The 16303-nt window shown below is 39.4% G+C and overlaps 2 long non-coding RNA genes across 2 annotated transcripts; one reads left to right on the forward strand and one right to left on the reverse strand.

Moving 5' to 3' along the window:
- Positions 1–6744: 6744 nt before the first annotated feature.
- LOC147492255 (uncharacterized) lies at positions 6745–7212 on the reverse strand. The gene is made up of 2 exons (XR_015198561.1): positions 7073–7212; positions 6745–6985 (listed from the first exon to the last, which is right to left on the reverse strand). It is a non-coding gene; the product is annotated as an uncharacterized LOC147492255 (long non-coding RNA).
- Positions 7055–7872, forward strand: LOC147492256 (uncharacterized). The gene is made up of 2 exons (XR_015198562.1): positions 7055–7194; positions 7624–7872. It is a non-coding gene; the product is annotated as an uncharacterized LOC147492256 (long non-coding RNA).
- The last annotated feature ends 8431 nt before the right edge of the window (positions 7873–16303 follow it).

A 16303-nucleotide genomic window follows, 5' to 3' on the forward strand; every position in this document is an offset into this window, starting at 1 on the left:
GTCACCCCCAAATCCTCGACCATTCTCAACCCCGCTATCACCGCTTCGTATTCCGACTCATTATTAGATGCCGCGAATCCTAGCTTCATAGTCTGCTCTATTATATTGTTATCAGGTGTAACCAACACGATCCCTATTCCGCTGCACGCATCTGTCACCGATCCGTCTGCAAACACTCTCTACCCATTTCTCTTATCCCATGGATCCAGTAGGTCCTGCACTCCCTCCCTTTCGGGCTCCATAACCATCTCTTCCCCCCAAGTGGGATCTTCGGTGGGGAACTCCGCTATAAATTCAGCCATCACCTGTGCCTTCTCCGTAGTCCTTATCTGGTATTGTATCTCATAGGAGCTCAGCATCACAGCCCATTTTAGCATTCTCCCAGACTTTTCTGCCTTTAGTGCTTGTTTCAGGGGTAGATTCGTTACCACCATCACTGAGTGTGCTTCAAAGTAAGGTTTCAACTTGAGGGCTGAGAACACCAACGCCAAAGCATACTTCTCCACTCTGCTATACCGGGTCTCGACATCCATTAAGGTTTTGCTCTAAAAGTATACCATTTTTTCCACCCTATCCATGACCCGAATGAGGACTGAGCTAATCGCATACTCCGTGACCCCCAGGTACAAGTACAATTTCTCCCCCTCCTCTGGTCGTGATAACAAGGGAGCCTTGCCCAAGTAGCTCTTCAGCTCTTGAAATGCCTCCTCATATTCGGATGTCCATAAGAAATCTGTTGTATTCCTTAACAATCTATACAGTGGCCTACACTTGTCCGACGACTTCGAAATAAATCTCTTTAAGGTTGCAACCCTTCCCGCTAACTGCTGTACTTCCTTCACATTCTGTGGTGAGGGCATCTCTACCAGGGTTCTTATCTGCTCTGGATTAGCCTCTATTCCCCGGTGAGTAACAATGTAGCCTAGAAACTTTCCCGTGGTCACTCCAAACGTGCACTTCTCTGGGTTAAGTTTCAGATTATGTGCCTGCAGTATGCTGAATGTCTCTCTTAGACCCTCCAAGTGCTTCTCCTCCGACATGCTCTTTTCCACCATGTCATCTATGTATATCTCAATGCTCTTTCGGATTTTTCTTTCAAACATTTTCTCCCCCAATCGCTGGAAAGTGGCCCCAGCATTCTTCAGCCCAAATGGCATCCTCGTATAACAATAGGTACCACCTTCCACTACAAAGGCCGTCTTATCCTGGTCTGGTCCGTACATCGCGACTTGATTGTACCCCATAGATGCATCCATGAATGAGAATATTTTGAACCCCACTATTCTGTCCACCAATTCATCTACCCGCGGTATGAGGTAATTGTCTTTAGGGCACTCCGAGTTAACATCCGTAAAATCGATGCACATACGAACCTTACCATTCTTTTTCGGTACCGCGACCACATTGGACAACCAATCCGTGAATTCCATTTCTCGTATGATTCCCGCTCCTTTCAACCTTGCTACTTCTTCGCGAATTCCCTCAGCATACCTCGGTCTCATGCTCCGCATCTTTTGTCTCACCGGCTTCGCGTCCTCCCTCATATGCAGACGATGACATGCAAAGCCAGGATCTAATCCAGTAATATCCTCAATCGTCCACGCAAAAACATCTTCGTTTTCAGACAAGTATTGTACTAGTTTGTTTTTCCATTCCTCCGGCAATCCGGACCCTACTGACGTAAACTTCTCTTCCTCCCCCATCCCCAAATTCACTATTTCAATCTCGTCAAAAGTCTTCGGACCCAACGCTACCTCCGCCTCCCCTTCCACGGCGGCACACTGTAATTGCTATGCCTGCCTCTTCCTGGGGTTAGACGACTCCCCTCCTGTTTTGCGGACCATTCTCTTGACCGTATCCTGATAACTGTTCTTAGCTGCCACTTGATCACCACAGACTTCATATATCCCTGTTGGGGTGGGGAACTGAATTACCTGATAATAGGTCGATGGTACCGCCTTCATCTCATGGATCCATTGCCTCCCCAAAATCACATTGTACTGGGAGTTTGTATTTACCACCATAAATCTAGTGAACACTATCATCGGGCCCGTCATCACAGGTAACAAAAGTTCTCCCATAGGCTCTGTAATACTCCCATTGAATCCATACAGGTTGGATCGCGGAGACCATAGTTGCTGGGGATCGATCCTCATTTAGTCCAAAGCACCTCTGAACAGCAAGTCCACTGCACTACCGCAATTAATCAACACTCTCTTGACCATGTAATTTCCCATCGCCACAGTAATGACCAACGCATCTTCATGGGGAGTATCCATGGCTTTGAGTTCTGCACTGTTGAATACAATCTGATCCTCTCCATCCGCCGGCCATAACTTGGATTGTGGATCCCTTACTGCTTCATTAATCTGCTGGATGCTCGTGGTTCTTCTTATCTTGTCTATATAAGCGTTATGACTCAGCAATTCCCCACTGAAAATAACATTGATGGTTCCCAAAATCCTACCTTGAGCCGGCACCTGTCCCTAATTCGGGGCCCCCGCTATAAACTCTCTCATCATTTCCTTCTCCACCAACCTCTGAATCAACCATTTCAACGTATAACAATCATTAGTCTCATAATTTCGCACTTGGTGGTATGCACAGTACGACTTGTTCGGCATCTCAATGGGCGTACTCTGCGGTCCTTCATATCCCTAAATGTTCTTGATCAACGGTAATATCTCGCTCAACTGCCTGTTCAGTTGCGTCTGTTTGGGTTCGCGATAGGGTTTCCTTTCCCTATTCTCCTTTCGCGCTCCCTCCCTACTCCTTTTCGGACGCGATGAATATCCGCGGTACCCTCCAAGTTCTTTCTTCGTCGACTCTGTCTTTCTTTGATCCCCTTCCTTTTCTACAAATGACACTACCTTCGTTGACCTTCTAGAATCCTTCTGCATTGTGTCCTCATACCTTATGTACTTTTCAACTCGTGGATACAACTCGTGCAGGGTGGGTCGCAATCTCATTCTTTGTCACGGACTGATGTACTCTCGTTCCTGGCCGCAGACCTCTTTCAAATGCTATCACTGCTGTCATTTCATCCAAGTTTTCTACCTTCAATGTCTCGGCCTTGAATCCGCACAAATAATCCCTTACCGATTCCGCGGAACTTTGCTTAACATTGAACAGAGCCGCGATATCCACCACTCACCTTTTTTGGTGTATGAAGTGATCTATAAACGCCTTCTCCAACTCTTGAAAATTATTTATACTCCTCGACGGCAGTCGATAGTACCGACCAGCCCCCCGAGGCTAGGGAACATCATGCAACGCAGCCCATCGAACCGAGCTTCCTTCCAAAGAGGCATTTGTTGTCTGAAATGATGGATGTGGTCTGCCGGGTCCCATTTGCCATCATACCTTTCGAACCTGGCCGGGATGGTTGGACTGTTTTGGCACCTCTGAGGCCCATATAGCATCCGCCATCGGATTACGGTTCAGGCCAGCCACCACCTGACTAGCCACTCCCATTTGTACCTTCGCCTGTTGAAGGTTCGCTTCCCGGACGTTGTTTATCATCTCCTGGACTTGTTCCATTGTGAGGCCAGCTACCGGGTTCTCCAGGAGATCTGGGCCCCCTTTCTCATTGTTGGATTCCTCACTCGCTTCCGCTCTTACCTCTTCCTCCGCCGTTTCCCTTTCCTTTCTTAATGCTTCATTCTCCTCCCTCAATCTCGCGATCTCTTCCTGCATAAGCCGTGTCTCTTCCGAGGCTTACCCCACGTCGGTCTCCTCTCCTTGACCTCCCCCTTCGTCACTTACCACTTCTGCCTCCAGCTCCTATGCCACCACCTTTCTCAGTCGACCTACTCTTTTCTTTCATACTGTTGCCATTCTCACGTTGCTTTTGACCTCTCCTCCCCACGGACGGCGCCAAATGTTATATCACACTTCCTACCTCACTCTTTTATCCCTTTTTTTCCTTTCTTCTTCTCTCTTTTTCTCTCCTCTAACTCTCACTGTGCGGCCTCCTCCCTTTTTTCCTCTCACATCTCTCTCTTTATACCCCACTCCAACTCGTCCCAGCCGTCCACTTGTCCTTTCATTAGTCGGTCTCCCTTCTTCCGTACCTCTGCCATGTCAGTGGTCTAGGTATTCCACGGACCCGATCTCCTACTCCCTAACCTCCACTATTATGTTGCCTCCCACCCAGCTCATCGCTGACCAAGTCTCCTCACACTTCCTCAGTTCCTACAGTTTTCTCTGGCTCTATTTGTGAAAAATGATGAAGTAGGAGTTTGAACTTCGAACATATTTGGTTTTGAGGGAAAGAAATCTCCGAAAGCAAATTCTGTGCGTGCCTTGCTGCTAACATAAAATTCTCCAAGAAAAGAAAAGAAAGTGCATTGACAGATTGGACTTTGCCTTTTCCTTTCTAAAGAACATGTTTAGGATGTAATTGGAAGGAAAGAAAATTCTCATCCAGGGAGTAAATGTTTTTCAGAACAGGAAAATTAGGAATTGTATATAAAAGATTATTCTCACATTGAACTGGATCTGAGTTTGTGTATATACTGTATACCATTTGGATGGCAAAAAAAAAACAAAAAACAAAAATAAATAAATAAATCATTTGTGTAATTTGATTACAGAAAGAACTTGGGCACAATTTGTAGCACGCTTGCATCTTCCTTTGTGTAATTTATTATAGATTTCCACTTCTAATAAAATAAAAATTAACTGAAGTGCGCCCGTTTCTATACCATCCATTACTAGAAACTACAAAGACAGAAGCTGATATATACTCCTATCTGTGTATATCAATACTGTCTTTGTTATAGCACAGGGTGGTTTTTTTCTCGGTCTGTCACTTGTTATCGACCAAACTTGCTGACGTGGAATTTACCTTGGAGTCTTTCACTAGCAAAGTGAGTCCCCTACAACAACTCGTAATCAAGTATATATAGAAGTAAAAATAGGTGATCAATTGCTGAATTAAAAAAGAACCAACAGGTGATCAACTGTCGACAGAAAATGGGGAAACATTGGTGTGTGTCAGTGAATGATACAACAATTGATATTGCCAAATCCTATCCCCCAGGAGTTGCGACTGCTCTGGGCATTTCAGCAGTTACATTACTCTGTCTTACATGCATTTCTGTTGACATTTCCAGGGGAATTCGTCGTAGGAAGCCATGGTTACCTTGTAAATTTTTCTCACTCAACTCAATTACTCTCAGTCTTCTTTCAATAGCTACTAGGCTCCCTTCAGACCGAGCTACCTTGATGATTAGTCCTGTGGATCAACTCTGTAAGCTTAGTGGTACCGTCTTAATATGCATCTCAATGGGCTTTCTCATGCCTTCACTTGGAACTGAGAAAGGTCCTGAAAGTATAAAGAACATGGCATCTTTGAGCATCCTTGTTGTAGCTGCTGAGTTTAATGTCATTGCACAGATTATAACGGGTGCGATCTTCTCATTCATTGTAGAGCATGTCATAGTCTTGATTATCATGTTTGTATTGCTCATAATGTTGTGGTCGATATGCTTGGAAGTTACACAAGGCAAGGAACCTTTCGATGAATTCAAAAGAAGCCATTTCAGTGAAGTTGAAATTAATTTGAAGAATTCAGATGGTATGCTCAGTCATATTGAGTGGTGTTATATATTTGGTTATACCTCGAGTCCTCAATTGCTACTTGGTTTAGTCACACATAGTGCCACCATAGGACTACTATGCATGTTTTCCATGCTAATCCTTTTAGAAGCTTCACTTGGTTTCTTTGTTCTTAAGAGGCTAGACTCTTGCCATGGAATAATTTACGATTCTGGATGGGCAATGAAGGTGGTGCTGGTGGTCCAAATTCTGACCATCGTAGTTGGTAACTTCGGCACTAGCTTTAGATGGTTTGTAATGGTTCACCACATCGATCTCAAAACTTTTAAGATGAACTTGAGAGAAATTCAGCCTGACTGGTTCTTTGAATCAGTTTATGAAAAACTCTATTCTCTTCCGTGGAAATACTCTGGAACTATCTATTATAGCATGTTTCGCGCATTAGAAGCTCTTTTGACGTTCATCTTGATCGGCATTGGGAAAGCTTTGGAGTGGACAAGCAAATTTGTTTTAGTGTCTTCTTTAAGGATATATCAGCTTCTTGCTTGGATTTCACTAAGAAACACCATTCGTAGCAGTGGTAATGAATCTGTGGAAGAACGAGACTTCGAAAATGCAGTTCACTCTCACGGCCATAATACGCATGCTAATGAATCTGTTGAAGAAGGAGACTTCGAAAATGCAATTCACTCTCACGGCCATAATATGATGGTGAAGTGGATATTGAGCTATGCAGTAAAGGATCAGAAATTATTAATTAAGAGATTTGAGGAGAAACACCCGGAAAGCCTTATCGAGCTCCTGCAGAAACATCCTCCTCCACCTGATAACACCTTTAAAATTTCGGAAAATTTGGAATCTCTGGGTAATATATTTCGTGATACATTTGAAAACAAATGTTGGACTAAATATAGAGTGTCTTGTCTTTCAGTAGTAGTCCTGGTCAGAATGATAGATTCGGTAATACCGTCATCTCTATTTTTTCTGAATCAAGTCTTGAATGACTCCTTTGATATAATTTATTTGATTGATAAGAATCTGTTTGCTGAAAGCATACAAGATGAGAACAGATTGATGCTCGCAGAAGATTTGTGGATGTGTAAGAACTTCAAATGCCATTGGTTCTATATGAAATTTATTGAACCATCACTGAAGAATATTGCTCGACACAGCAGACCGAAGTTGGATCAAAATACATTAAGTAATGCGATTAGGATGATCGAAGAGCTAAATAGCATCTCAGAGGAAGACGTACTAAAAGGTTTTGAATTGTTTGTTATTACAAAGTTCATCCTTCTCAGAAAAGGGTTATACAAATCGCTTGAAGACCTAAATACCGATATAGAGCAGGTGCTTGCTGAGCTATTCTACTCCTTTCTTCGTCACCTCCCAAAGCTCATCTTCAATGATGTTGTGAACAGCACTGTCGAAAAATGTGAAGAAAGATCAAAAGTTGCCATGAAATTGCTTTGCAAAGTTAAGCAATTGGAGGAGAAAGTTGAATACTTGCCGTTCGATACAAGTGGTATTACTCAATTGAAAAGTCCTTCTCATATTTCCACGGCTGATGATAAAGATGCTGATTCCGATACTGGACAAGTATAATTTGGGCAGCCAAATCAGTGTATGCAGGTATGTCCAACTTTGAGTTTCTGGCTGATATATTTCTTGTAGTACCACACACACACACGTCTCGTATCTCGACGCACACACACACATTTCGGAGCACACACACAGGTATCGAGGCACACACACATCTCGATTTCGAATCAACGGTGAGATAAATAACACGGTTACAGAGATGATCTCTGTAACCGGTTGTAGAGATCTCGAACCCATAAACCATATACTTACTCAATAAGAATACTATCAACAATCTTTTCAAAACAGATCCAGTGAAATATGTTTGTTTTCTCAGTACTAAAAATCTGCTGACAAAATGTTTCTTCTCAACACGGCAATTATCTATCACTTTTTAAGATTTTTGACATACACGTTGCTCATGAACATATGTGGTGGTAGGAATGTGTTTCATTCAACGTATCTTGTTTTCTTCGTCAGGACTTTGCCCCAGAGTGCTGAGCTTGAAAATTCTACAACACAAGCTCCTCTTCAGCGTGACGTCTTTGCTTTGACGAAGAACAACTAATAAGTCTGTGAAGCTTCTTTATTCGTTCTGTTTTATTTGAATTACACTTTGGAATCAAATCATTCCAAATCTTGTTCTAGTTTGTGAATTTTTATTTGGATGTGCTTTTAGCAATATTATATGTAAACTTTTTTTTATAGCAAACAAAATCAGTACGAAAACAGGATTCTCAGGGGTGTTCATTCGGGTCGTGTCGAATTACCGTAACCGGTTTGGGTTTTTGTCGGGGGTTCTGGTAATCCGAAAATCTAACCGACAATTTCGGTTTGGTGGTCGGGTTCGGGTAGAAAGAGGAAAACAACCGCCAAAACCTACCCTGTATCCGACTGGGTCGGGTAATACGATTAAAACCCGCTTCTTCAAGACCCAAAAAAAGAAAAAGAAAAATTGGATTAGAAAAGAAGGTGGAAGATGGTGGCGACTTAAATAGCTAGCCATATTCAAGATCTAAAGCCCAAACATTTACCAATAAAAACATATATATCCAAATCCCAAACATGTAAAGAGTTTGGGCATCACCAATTGGGCCTCTATACGGCCTGTAAGTACCTAATATTCATATCCAATGAATATCAGACACGTGTCCATCACCAAGACGATTAACTCGTACTAAACGAACTAGAATCACAATCTCCAACACACTATAACGACTGACCAGAGCCATAATTGATCATATCGTTACGTTACACTTAGTATTTATAAAACCCTATATTATTGGGCTTAGGGATGGTGACCCATGACCCATAGTTGGGTCCATGAACAAAAAAAAAAAAAAGAATAGGGAGAATAGGCCGGATCGACACCTTCTCCTCGAGGAGGGGTTTCCGGCTACCATTTTATGGAAAAAGAGAATAAAAAGAGGAAATAAATTAGGGGTTTTGATGGAGAGGACAAATTGGTGGCTAACTGAAGCAGTTCTTGTGGTATTGAAGTCTTCTTTATCATTCTTCTCTACAATTTGGGGGAAATTAAAATGAGAGAAGTCTAGGGTTTTTGTAGGGAGTTCTTGTATAATGAAATTCATATGTATTTCGTGATATTTAATTGGGGATCTCACAAGTTACAACTTCGAAATCATCTTGGAACTTTAAAGAATGTGAAATTTTGCTTAGAGGATGATTTTAGTTTGGAAGCAAGTTTGCTTGGGCGAGTTTCTTTGCAATTTAAAGATAAGTGAATCTCCTCTCTTTCTTAATTCTAATTAAGAATCACTATTGATTCGAGTAGAAATCTATGTGTGTAATATTCTCTTTATTAAGTAAATTTGTGCATTATTGAAGGTGTGTTTGTTCTTGTTATTGTCTACCTGAACAATTATGTTTAGTCTGAAATTTTGCTTAGTTGAATTGGTATTTGTTGGTGATTTTATGGTTATGACCTCACATTATTCTGGTATGATTTGAATTATTTATCTATAAATGAATGTTAAAGTTCAGTTATGCAATCTATTTTTTGTCATAATGTTTTATTATATATATATGTTGAATTGTTGAGTTTTAGTGTTGAACTGTCGAGTTCTAATGGAAGAACTATGTATGGCTTGATCCCTTGAAGGGTACGTAAGCAACCACTTGGTGCAACCACTTTATGATAAGTAGTATTGGTTGTGTTTTTAGATATTTGATCATTTTTTGATTTCTTGGTAACGTTGGTTGATACACGTAATTGAGGAGACATAATACTCTTACTTGTGGATGGTCATTTGAACAAGTTAAGTATGATAATAGATGTTTACGTAATTACACTGGTAAGAACTGAATCTAAGAGATTCAGGTTTAATGTTATATTTGTTTGGTTACAAAGAGAGTTTGATTATACTACTTATGTGTTAAATATATACTCATGATTATTGGGTAAGGGAATGGTCTTCATGTTGAACCTATGTCGCTCAAGGGGCGTTTGTTGAACCCACTTTGACGAAAGTGGCATTTTCGATCATGTTGAACCCATGGTGTTAGAGTGGCGGTAGAAGTGTACTACCATGTTGAACCCATTGCTGAACATGGCGATCGAATACCTTGAGTGAATTGTGAAGGACCACTTTTACCCTATGTCTATGAGAATGTGTTAACTATATGATTTGTTGTGTCTTCATGATTGTTTTTCACGTTGAACCCATGTTGACTCAAGTGATGTGATGACCACGTTGAACCCATGGTGTTAGAATGGTGGTTGATGTACTTAACCATGTTGAACCCATGATGTTAGCATGGCGGTTAAGGCATGCAACCATGTTGAACCCATTAAGCACATAGCAATCGAGCTCATTGAATACATGGCGAATACTTATTATGACTTCACTGAATACCTTTGGCGATATTGTAGCTCCTTATAAGAATTATTGTTACTGTGTGATAATTTAGTTTGTAGTGATTTGGTTTGTTGTTCAATACTTCTGGATTTCTATTAGTACCTCGTAATAACTTATAATTATTCTCTCGCGAGTCTTGAAGGATTCAGATACGTAGGCAAATTTGTTTGAAAGTGCAACATCTATCTTGTAGTGGTATAATATTCTCACGTTTGTTTTGGACTATGGAATTAGATGATATTTAATTTGCCTATTTCAAACTCGTCTCTCTCTCTCTTTGTAGGATGGCAAGTCTACTGACATTCTTGTAGTGGTGGCTTACCATATATGTGTGTGTGTGTGTGTGTGTGTGTGTCTCTCTCTCTCTCTCTCTCTCTCTCTCTCTCTCTCTCTCTCTCTCTCTCTCTCTATATATATATATATATATATATATATATATAGAAAGAGACGTTTAGTTAAGCATACAGGTTCTAAGTTTGAGAGGAGAATTAAAGGAGTTCGTTGGTTGTCACTCGGCGTTGCAAGTAGCCCTTGAAGGCTCACGCTAGAAGTACGTCATCAGTTTCTTGCATTTTAGATTTGGTTAATTCACTATTGGCCAGTGAAGCTGTTGTAGTGTGATGAGTTTCAAAGTATTTTGAAGTGAGGTTCACCATAGATTGTTTGGAGTTTGAATGGTTAGGAGTTTTAGAAGGAAGGATGGTAGATTATTTAGTTTAGAACTTGTATTGAATAACTTGAAAGACTAAGTTGTTTAAATGATTGGAAACATAACTTGAAAGAAATGAAATGATTAATTGAAAGAAGAACAACAAAGAAATGAAATGATTAATTGATTGAAGAACAAAAAGTAAATGACTTGAATGAAAATTACTAGAAAATAAATCCTGCATGACACTAGAATAAGTCTAGGTGCATTCTCTCTCCCTAACTTTTGGTTCTTATACCCTTACTTTTTACAAAAGACTGATTTGGCCTTCTCTATTACATTTGAGACACCTCACCATTTGCTTTATGTTTTTCCTTTTTGCTTTTGTTTTTTTATTTCTTCTTGATTAAGATAGGTTTTAGATCGAGAAAGCCTTCTTTTATGTTAAGGACATCTATCTCTGATCTTATGAGTTGAGGACTTGACTTTCAGCTCTTTGGTTCTGAGTCATTGACCTTTGACCTTTGACTTTGACTTTTTAACACTCATAGCAGCTTCGAGTCTTCATAATAAGCGTAATTAAGGCTCCTTTTGATGCTAATATGCAGCTTTTATGATAAGTGGTCTGAATTGCTCTGTAACCTGAAAAAGGCAAATAAAAGCTATGAGTTGTCTTTTCACTATTGGTAAGAAGGGTTGTAATGCAGTAATGTAAGGGTAATAAAACACACATTTGGGAATTGATCACCACTCCTAAATAGCATTTTGTTTGTCCTCAAGCAAAGTTGAAAGAAAAAACTAAGATCACAAATGAGTGATTTATTATTAATTATACTAATCTCGTTTCGCGGAGGGCAATTGCATTGACCATATGCAACAAGGCCTTAAACCACTAGGAATTCCCTAATGGATGAGCTTTAAGCCTCGTGAGAGTTTTCCAGTGAAGGTACTCACAAACTTCTTCAATCTAGTACAAAGGGTATTGTTTCCTTATTTATTCTCAGAAGTCTATACATCTCATTAGTGGGGAATAAGGACAAGCTCCTTTAAACTTAGAACAACATATGTAAAGTAATTTAATCATCTAAAGATAAATATGCAAAACATGAGCAATGAAATGCAAAAGCAGAGTCGTTTATGAGACTTTTGGAGAGCGTCCTTAAGGTGGGTTCTCACAGGGGTGTGTTGCAATCACAACTCTCTGATATATTCACTCAAGTTTGGTTCTCTTAAGTGCAGCGGGCACTTATATTCCTCACATACTTAAATGACGTCCAAAGAAACCGTGGTAGATTGATCACACTTGTCACTTACTATTACACCATCCTATTCCTAATTGAGCTAGAAGTCTTTTATTATGAGTTACGGAGCTAGGGTGATGGTTTAGAAAGAAAAAAGAAGGGAAAAACAAAAATCTGATAAGTTGAAAAATTAGGTCTTCAAGATACTTGTAACGACAAAAGAACCTCGTTTTGTTATTTGCTTCCGAATTGTGAATCTTTAACCCCTTGGCTTTGTGACTCCATATGATATTGAAATTTTGGGAGTTCTAACTTTTCTTTTGTTTATTTTAAACCTTAAACATTAAAAATCTAACTAGTTTCAAATGGCTAACAGTTTGATTAATCAAACCTTACAAAATTAATCTACTAAATGCGAAAAAGAACTTGTACCTACGGAATCTTGTTCCTTCAAAGGTAAGGCCCGTTCGTGGCAAGATAAGGCGCGGGCACGGCGCGGTCTCGGCTGAGTTTGCTCGTTTTTATTCGAGCTTCTGACGGTCTCTTCAGGATCTCTGCCGTGTTCCAATGGTGTTCTCCGTTTGATTGAATCTGCAGTAAAACAAGAAAACATGAATCAATAAGTGTTATTAAATAAAAAAACTTTAAAAGAAATTAAAAAGAATGAAGAAGAAGAGTTTAGAAATGGTTGTTTGTATTCATCTTCTTCCCAAGCTCAGATCCATGACGACGGCGCCATTTATTGAGATAAAAAATGGTGAGTTTGTTTATGAGTTGAAGTTCATCGTAAATCTGAAGATGGGAAAAATGGTTGATGACTAAAAACAATAACTTTTTCAACTTTTCTTATTCATTGTTCTAGATCTAAAAGTGTATTGAAAAACAAGTTGCTTATGAAGGGGAAAACATTGAAGTTGGCGTGGGATTAAAACATGAAGTGAAAAGAGTGGAAATGAGATAACTTTGTTACCAAGTCACACTCATTTGATGTCTTCAAATGAGTGTAACTTATGTTCTTGAGATTTAAATAACAAGGAAGTTTAGAAACAAGTTTGATTGAAATGACAAGATTGAAAATAAGTATTGATTGCAATGAAGAACTTGAAAACAAGGAAAAGTAAATAGATTGAAATAAAAAAAATAACAAGACAAGAAAATAAATTGCAATAATGTAAATCTACCTAAGAAAGCATGATAAAATTTGATCTCAATTTTTGGGTTGTCAAACCAAAAATTGGATAATGTTTTCTCCCCTACTTTTTGCTTTTATACTCCTACTTTTACAATGACTTATTTGCCATCTCCCTCTACAATTAAGACACATCACATATTTGCTTTTTACTTTTCCTTTTTCCTTTATGTTTTTGCTTTCCTTCTTTCTTCTTGAGCAATCTAGGGTTTGAGCAAGGCTACTTTTGAGACAAGGCTATCTATCTCTAGTCTTCTAAGTTAATGACATAGTCTTCAGTCTTATGGGTTTGAGTCTTTGACCATTGACCGTTGACTTTAACTTTGACTTTTCAGCACTTTTTCATATAAGCTTGAGTCTTCATAAGAAGAGTTAATAGAGCTCCTTTTGGTGCTGAAATGCATCTTTTATGATAAGTGGTCTGAAATGGCATATAGCATGCAAAAAGCAGTAAAAGCTATGAGTTGAATGTTTATTATGCGTAAGAAAGGTTGTAATGCAGTAATGTAAAAGTAATAAAACGCACATTTGGGAGCTGACCAATAGCCAAAGGAAAGAAGGGTTGTTCGTTTTACAAGACATAAACTAGTTTGTATAAAGTAGAGTTAAATGTGGCATAAGAAAAAGTTTATTACACCGAACTATGACATAAGAGATTGTGTCATATGAGAGAAAAAGGCATGGAAGTTCTTGCCAAACAAAAGGTCTTGCCAAACATTAAAGGTACGTATTTAAATAGATGTACTCATTGTTTGGCTAGAAAGCAACATAAGGTGTCTTTCCAAAGATTCCCCTCTCACCGAAAGGAGAATGCCCTTGAGCTAGTTCACTCGAATTTATGTGATCCCATGAAAGTGAAGTCCCATGGGGGAGCTTTGTACTTATTGACTTTCATTGATGATCGATGCGTCATAAAAGATATGGGCATATAGTTTGAAAACCAATGATGAAGTTCTTGGTATGTTCAAGACTTTCCATAGCATGGTGGAAAGAGAGATAGGGAAACCTTTGAAGTATATTCGTTCAAATAATGGAGGAGAGTGCATTGGGCCATTTGAAGAGTATTGCAAGAGTCATGTGATTCGTCATGAACATACAGTTCCCAAGACACCGCAACATAATGGTATAGATGAGAGGATGAACCGTACCATTGTAGAGAGGATGAGATGCATGTTGTCTCACTCGCTCTAAGTTACCAAGAAGTTACAGGGTATAAGCAATGCTCACAGCAACCTATCATCTTCGAAGCCTCTGAATAGTCATTATCCAGGGAGAGTATGGTCAGGCAGAGATGTTGATTATGGATACTTTAGGGTATTTGGGTGCAGAACATTTGTTCATATTTCCAAGAATAAGATATAAAAGTTTGATGACAAACCCAAGCAGTGCATTTTTCTAGGTTATGGGGATGAGAAGTTTGGTTACAAACTTTATGATCCGATCAACAAGAAGGCAGTCCAAAGTCGAGATGTGGTTTTCTTACCTTGGAAAACCAAACAATAGAAGACTTTGAGAATGGTGAGAAGCTAGAAACTTTCGTTAATGATCTTGTTGATTTAGAACCAGAAATTCCTACTATGGAACGAGTTGCATAAGACATTGAGAATGCAAAGAACCATGGGTTTGAGGCTCATGATGATGATCCTATTGTTCATGATGGGATCGAACCTATTGAAATAAAAGATACTAATGAAGTGTATGAACCACCACCTGAGCAAGAAGTGCATCATCCTAAGCTACATGAGGATGAGGTGATGAGATCCGAGAGAGAAGGACAAGCTTCAACCAGGTATCCACCACATATGTATGTTTTACTATCAGATGGTGGAGAATCTATATACTATCAAGAGGCACTTGAAGGTACAAACAAAGAGAACTAGTTAAAGGCCATGAAAGATGAGATGGATTCTTAATTTGCATAAGAATCACACTTATGACATAGTTGAGAAGCCAAAAGGAAGAAAAGTTCTAAAAAACAAGTGGATTTTCAAAGTCAAGTATGAAGAGAGTAATCCACATCCAAGGCACAAAGCTCGCCTTATTGTGAAGGGATTCGGTCAAAGAAAAGGTATTGATTTTGATGAAATTTTCTCTCTGGTAGTTAAGATGACTTCTATCAGAGTGGTATTGGGTTTGGCCGCAAGTATGAACCTAGAGGTTGAGCAACTAGATGTTAAGACAACTTTTCTTCATGGTGATCTTGAGGAAGATGTCTACATGGATCAGCCAAAGGGTTTTGAGGTCAAAGGCAAGAAGCATTTAGTATGCAAATTGGAAAGGAGTTTGTATGGTTTGAAGCAGGTATCAAGACAGTGGTACATCATGAAGTTTAAGTCTTTTATGGTGCATCATAGCTACAAGAAGTCAGCGTCCGATTACTGTGTGTTTGTTCAGAAGTTTCTAGATGGAGATTTGATAGTGCTCTTGTTGTATGTGGATGATATATTGATAGTTGGCTAAAATATCAACAAGATATCTAATTTGAAGAAAGACTTGAGTAATTAAGTCCTTTGAGATGAAAGATTTGGGTCAAGCAAAGTAGATACTTGGTTTACATATCACTCGTGACAGAAAGAGTGGTAAGTTGTGGCTATCTCAAGAAAGCTATATTGAGAAGGTGTTAAAGAGATTCAACATGGATTAAGCGAAGCCGGTAAGTTATTCGCTTGGTTGCCAATTTTGCATGACCAAAGATAAATGTCCGAAGGGTGAGCATGAGAAGAAAGAAATACAAAATATTCATTATGCATCCAAAGTGGGCAGCTTGATGTATGCAATGGTGTGTACAAGACCGGATATTGCTTTCGCCATTGGTGTTGTAAGTCGATTTCTGTCAAATTGGGTAAAAAGCATTGAGAAGGTGTTAAGTGGATATTGAGATATCTCAAGAGCACTTCCAAGGCATGTTTATGTTTTGGTAGGAGTAAGACCTTACTTAAAGGCTACATAAATACAGACTTAGCAGGTGATGTTGACACGATGAAGTCCACTTCCGGTTATCTGTTTACATTTGCAAGGGGAGCAGTTTCTTGGCAATCAAAGTTGCAAAAGTGTGTTATCCTTTCCACTACAGAAGAGAGTATATTGTAGCTACTGAGTGTTGCAAAGAGATGTTATGGATGAAGAGGTTCTTCAATGAACTAGGGCTAAAGATGAAACATTTTGTAGTTCTTTGTGACAGTCAGAGCGCCATCCATTTGAG

This window comes from Coptis chinensis, chromosome 6 (genome assembly GCF_015680905.1).
Source record: "Coptis chinensis isolate HL-2020 chromosome 6, ASM1568090v1, whole genome shotgun sequence".
NCBI lineage: Eukaryota > Viridiplantae > Streptophyta > Magnoliopsida > Ranunculales > Ranunculaceae > Coptis > Coptis chinensis.